Genomic DNA, 6,734 nt, shown 5'->3' on the forward strand with positions numbered 1-6,734 from the left:
AGACTTGAATATTTTGTTGGAATTAAAGGAACAGCACTAGACTGGTTTAAATCTTATCTATCTGATCGAATTCAGTTTGTTCATGTTAATGATAGATCTTCAACACGCTCAAAGGTTACCTGTGGAGTACCACAGGGATCAGTGCTAGGACCAATTCTCTTTACTTTATACATGCTCCCAATTGGTAGAATTATTAGACAGCATGGGATTAATTTCCACTGTTATGCTGATGATACCCAGCTATATCTGTCTATAAATCCAGATGAAGCTAACCCATTACATAGATTACAGGCATGTCTTGAAGACATAAAAACCTGGATGACTCTTAACTTTCTGCTCCTGAATGCAGACAAAACAGAAGTTATAGTCTTTGGACCAGAGTCTCTGAAAAAGAAACTGATTAGCCAGTCACTTCATTTGGATGGGATTAAACTGATTTCAGATAATAAAGTAAAAAATCTTGGTGTTATTTTTGATCAGGACCTGTCATTTAAATCCCACATCAAAGAGGTTTCTAGAATTTCCTTCTTTCATCTGAGGAACATTACAAAAATTAGAAATCTCCTGTCCAAGGATGATGCTGAGAAACTAGTCCATGCATTTGTTACTTCAAGGCTGGACTATTGTAATTCTTTACTATCAGGAAGTCCACAAACTGTAGTTAAAAGCCTTCAGCTGATCCAAAATGCTGCAGCCAGAGTTCTAATGAAAATGAAAAAGAGAGATCATATCTCTCCTATCCTGGCTTCTCTTCATTGGCTTCCTGTTAAATCAAGAATAGAATTTAAAATCCTCCTTCTCACATATAAAGCCTTAAATGGCCAAGCTCCATCTTATATCGGAGATCTGATTGTTCCTTATGTTCCTAACAGAGCACTTCGCTCTCAATCTGCAGGTTTACTAATCGTTCCTAGAATTTCTAAAAGTAGAATGGGAGGCAGATCTTTTAGTTATCAGGCTCCTCTCCTGTGGAACCAACTACCAGTTTTAGTCCGTGAGGCAGACACCCTGTCTACTTTTAAGGCTAGGCTTAAAACTTTCCTTTTTGATAAAGCTTATAGTTAGGGTGGCTCAGGTTATCCTGAGCTATCTCTATAGTTATGCTGCTATAGGCTTAGACTTTTGGAGGACATAGGGACCCCCATTTCATCATTCTGCTTCATTCTCTCTCTGTTCTCCTATTCTGCAGAATCTGTTAGTTCAATCTCTAACCTTCTGCTCTCTCTGCTTTTCCTCAGAGTAGCTTTGCCTCGTCTGTTCCTGTTTGGCTGTGACGTCATCCTGGAAAGAAACATCAGCTGTGCTGCTTCTATCAACACCCTTGTTTATAGATGTTGGAGATCGGCCGGTTTTCCAGTGTGGTCCTGTTTCTCTGACCGTGACTGAGTGGATGTGCTCTCTTCGTCCTCTGGCATGGGAGCTGCCTTGGAGCTCGTCTGCCTGGCTGTGTGTTTCCTGGACGGGGCCGCCTTTTACAGCTGCTTTTTGTATCTCTGCTTCTGTCTCCTTGAACCCCAGTCGGCCTCAGCAGATGGCCGCTCACACTGAGCCTGGTTCTGCTGGAGGTTTCTTCCTGTTAAAAGGGAGTTTTTCCTCTCCACTGTCGCTACAAGCATGCTTAGTGTGGGGGATTGTATTTGAGTCAATGAGTCAATGCAATCAACTGGTTTTCCTTAGATAGAAAACTTTGTATCAATTTGACTTTATGATCTGGTTGAACTGTAAAGTGCCTTGAGATGACATGTGTTGTGAATTTGGCGCTATATAAATAAACTGAATTGAATTGAATTGAATGAGGGAGGCACAATATAACAGAGAAACAACTAAAAAAACAAAAAAATCCATACAAAACTAAAAGATATTAAACAAATAAAACAACTCTTTAACTTTGCACAAATAATAAGTGAATATTAAGAAGACCAACAACAGGTCAATTTAAACAAACTCCCCCCTCATTCCTTTGGGAAAGTGGTACGTTCCTGACTTCCACCTCCAGGTGATCTGCATTTGTAGAACCTCAGAGAAAAAAACAATTGAGTTAAACCCTTCAGACATATTAACTAAAGTTTGCACCCATTGGAAAACATACATCTAAATGGAATAACTTAAACTAAATCTGGAGCTAAATGCAAATTATTAAAAAACTATGCAAATACTTTGTGGTTGCAGTAGAAGGATCAACCACAGTCTATGTTTGCTCTCATGTATGAAGCATCATTTTCATGCTAATCCTCTCTGCAGCTTCACTATATGTGACACTGTTAATCCGTGGTTTGCTCAGGAATATTATCTTTTTGATCTTCATCCTTTTCTTTAATTCCTGGGTGTTGCTGTGACATGAACTGCATCAGACTGTAGAGGAGCCTTTAGTGAAAGACTTGGACACCCTGTTTGTAAAAAGGAGCGCTATCGCAGGTCATTCCTCCCTGCTGCCATCAGACTTTACAATGCGCCACTATGACTGCAATAACTGCTGCAATAACTAATGTGCAATAACCTGTGCAATTATCCTGTTAAATATGTATTTATGCACATTTTCCTCCTTTTGACACCATCTTTTGACTATTGAGCCGATGTGACAAGTGAATTTCTCCCCTGTGAGATAAATAAAGTCTATCTTATCTTATATAAGTAATTCAAACATCTACTTTTAGGATCTACTTTTTGGCTAAAAGGAAAGCACAATGTTAGAAAGATGAAGGAAACAATCATCAAACACCAAACAAAACAACTTTTCTATCAGTAGCACTTATGCATTTAGAGTCAACAGTGATTAGAAAGCCACTGCTTGCTGATGGGAGTTGGGAAACTTAATTTATGTTGTGTATATGTGGGCAGTTAGCTAACAGCACCAAACAGGCAACAACAAAAAAATAAAAACTGCCTCAAAAACCAAATCCCATTTACAAAAACAACAGAAATGGGAGATTGTGCACCAACATGTAGAGAAAATAAAATATGGAGGAAGACAACTGGAAATTAGAACATAACGTCGGAATTTGTAAAACCTTAATAAAGTTTTTGTATTTTTTTCTTGTCATCAACTTATAGATACAGTTTTTTTTTTGCAAAAATACAAATAAATACCTTCAATTTACAAGCACAAGTCAGCGATTTTCAATTAAAGATCCTAGTCATACGATTTAAAGTCACAAAATTACGAGTGCAACTTTCTAATGTAGAAGTACAATCAGATTTATTAGACAGAATCATAAGTTTACCAGTACAAAGCTTAAACCTTAGTGTACAAATTACACATTTCTGAAAACAAATCACTAATGATTAACTCTGTAAATCACAAATTTACAAGTAAAAATTACAAATTTGGAAGAAGAAATAGCAAATATTCCACCACAAATCACACATTTATTAATACAAATCACAAAATTATAAGAACAAATAGCCAATTTTCAAGTAAAAATCAAAATTTTGTTTACAACAAAGCAAATATTTATTGATATTTATATGATATTTGAAGTAGAAATCACAACAGCAACATACAGAAGATAACTGACTGCAGAGACCATTTTAGAAGAACTTTCTTTATAAATTCTGAGCTACGCTTTTAGACGGAAAGACCAGAACTACCCATAAAATCTAAGTTCCCATTTAGATCTAGCTGCTGCCTTTATTCCTTAAATTTTCTTGTTAGCGAATTCTTAACTCTGCAACATATCCCCTAATCCTACAAATAAAATGGTCGGGCTTTTAGAAATCGTTATCTCAGTCTGACTTTTCATCATTTCTTTCAATTTGATGTTCATGACTTCACATGAATATGTGTGAATTTTATCCACCAGTGAGCCTGTCACTCAGTCGATGGTGCCGGTTTAATCTGCTGCCAGCCGGCCTGTGGTATCCTCTTCAGGTTGCCATGGGAGATAAGCGATGCAGATGTTGCCTTGGCTTGAGAGGCAGAGAAAGAAAAGCCAGAAGTGAAAAGGTTGGATCAAAATAAATAAAAAAAAGAAATGGAGGACAAATTGATTACCAGGATGAGACCCAGAGATAACAGAGAACAGGGCACCAAGGGTAACGCTGCAGATATTCAGGCAGGTTTCAGAGCGACGGAGAAGCATAAACACAGACTGTTTTCTTTATCTACTGCTTATTACAGCTAAAAATGGATCATGGAGTTTACTCTCTAAGATGGACTCTCAAACACCACTTAATAGATTCCCTTATGTAACTTATAGTTTATGACTTTATAGTTGCAGTAATATATAATGTCGCACATGTTAATCAACCAAACACTGCATGACCCACAACCTTGCAAAAATATGAAAACCTGTTGAGCTTGCTTCGTATTTTCTTACACAGCCATACATTTCAGTCCATTTAAGGATTATATGAAATGCACCAACAGAAATTAACATCTAACTACAGTCTGAAAGGAAAACAATGCACGGTGTTTTCCCTCTTTCCTTTCCCTGAACAGGAAGACAAAAACTCTACAGATCAGACAAAATCTATTGTGTTAGATTTCCAGTCTGTTCAAAGCACATTGTTAATTCAGCATGTTTTTAGTTAAACTGAACTATTCAGGAACTATGAACTAGAAATATGTTCTAGTACTAGAACTACTAGAACTTTAAACTTAGGGCTGCAAAGTGGAGAAGTGGGTAGAACTGCTGCCCTGCAGCAAGAAGGTTCAAGTTTCGATTCCAGAGCCCGGGTTCTTTCTGCAGGACCCCGGGAGAGCTCTCCACGCAAAGCATTCTGGGATATATCTGCCTCTTCATAGACACTTTTTCTCTTACGACCCTAAGCCAATTTCAAATAACCGCGGTGAGAAAGGTGAGCTTCAATGATTGTCTGAAACCGTAGCTCACCACAGATATACGCCTGAAAGTCTGCATGCGCAGAAAATGGAAGCTAAAATAATAATAATAATACATTTTATTTGAAAGCGCCTTATCAAAACACCCAAGGACACTGTACAGGCAGATAAAACATTAAAAACAGGAAGCTAAAAAGTACAAGCATAAAGATGCCACAGAAAACAAAACAGCAGGAAGTAAAATAAAGCCAAAGGAATAAAAGGAAGAAAACAATATTGGAGTGATGCATTTGAACTAGATTGGATAAGATTGTCTGAACAGGAAAGTTTTGAGTCTGGATTTAAAAAGAGCGAAGGAGTCCAGAGTACGGAGATCCGGAGGGAGGGAGTTCCAGAGGTGGGGAGCAGAGCGACTAAATGCCCGGATTATTAAAGTATTTCTGATTCGGATTCCTGGTTGATGGGTAAATGTGTTTAAACAAGCCCCCATAAATATGTTACGTCCACCAAGGACACAACATATTTGAGGACACGAGACAAAAGATGAGGGTTCAAAAAAGATATTTTATTTATAAATTTTCTCCTCTTTAGCTTTCTTTGCTCGGCTTCTTCTGATTACTGCGAAGAAAAATAGTTAGAGGCCCTCAGATCCCGTGCCCCAAAGGAATCAAAAAATGAAACCCAAAAGTAACAAAAGAAAGTTGGACCTGGCAGGCCGATCAAACAGAACAAAACGGTAGAGCAGGGGGCCAACCCTATACAGGGCCGTCGAAGCCCCTACTAGTACCGGACTAAAGGCCAAAAAATAACCTAAACAAAAGAAAAATCGAAAATAGGACAACCGGTCCCGCCAGGCCAAAAACCACAAGAAAAAAGTAAGCAACGGCTAACAAAAATACCGCATGGCAGGCTGGAACGTCCGCTGCGGGCCGCAGCGACAGAACAAGTGCGCACCGCGCACGATGGAACAAGTGGAAGCAGGTGGAAAAGCGGCGTCCAGGCGAAGATGGAAAGGAACGCCCCAACATGCTGAAAGCCAGCCTATTTATAGGCGGACAACAGCACCACAAATTAACGTAATTAACTCGCTAAAAGAATTATTCAACTCCCAAAATATATTAACAAAGATCCTTCAACTAAAATCTGTAAGAAAACAAAGAAAAGAAATAGACAAAAATCATAATGTGCCCGAAGCACATAACAATGGGACAGGTGTTGTGAATGAAACGGTGCCCAGCTTGAAAGAGCTCCTGTGTGTCGCTGAATGTGTGCATTGATGACTGAAAGACATCTTCTGCCTCCATTTATCTGTTTACTACAGTCTGTTGAAAGCATGCTAATGTGGATTTAAAGACATTTCAATTAGTGGAAATTAATTGCAGAGGGGAATATAAAAAAAAGTCTAATTAACCAAAACTTTGGCGACCCCCATGCAGTACCTCTGTGGAGCCCCTAGGGGTCGCGGACCCCCTGTTGAAGACCTCTGCTCTATATCTTTAACTCAATGGGTCTGATTTAAAACAATTATTAAAAAAAAGAAAGAAAAACTTTTTTTTTTTTTGAGTATTTGAGGAAAAAAATAAATAGGTAAACATCTTGGGTTCTTTTTTTCCCCACCTGGGAATTATGCACTAATGTTGCCAGTAAAAGCATAAAAAAAAATTGTGGTTTAAGGTTTAAAAATATACACTATATGATCTCAAACTGTGAAGAAGGAGGAAGACAAAAATAGTTGTTTTGTTTGTCTTGTTGTTTCCAAGTCTAACAACAGCCCTGTAGAAAGCTCACTGGTTAATATTAACAGCTTGATAAGAGCTCTGTTTGCAGCTCTGGGGCTGATTTATAAAAACAAGCAGCCTTTGACGGCTGAAATGTAAACATTTGGAATGTTAGCCATGGAAATATGTCCAAGCTTTAGCTGTTATGTGGCTGAAATTCTATTAAATTAAAGAAG

At 38.2% G+C, this 6,734-nt stretch overlaps 1 protein-coding gene across 7 annotated transcripts in view; it reads left to right on the forward strand.

Annotated features, from left to right (window-relative positions):
* The window catches only part of rap1gap2a (RAP1 GTPase activating protein 2a), a 176,958-nt gene that overhangs the window by 133,637 nt on the left and 36,587 nt on the right, over positions 1–6,734 (forward strand). The gene's annotated exons all lie outside the window — the stretch shown is intronic.

This window comes from Cyprinodon tularosa, unplaced genomic scaffold (genome assembly GCF_016077235.1).
Source record: "Cyprinodon tularosa strain WSP-4 unplaced genomic scaffold, ASM1607723v1 ctg282, whole genome shotgun sequence".
Classification (NCBI taxonomy): domain Eukaryota; kingdom Metazoa; phylum Chordata; class Actinopteri; order Cyprinodontiformes; family Cyprinodontidae; genus Cyprinodon; species Cyprinodon tularosa.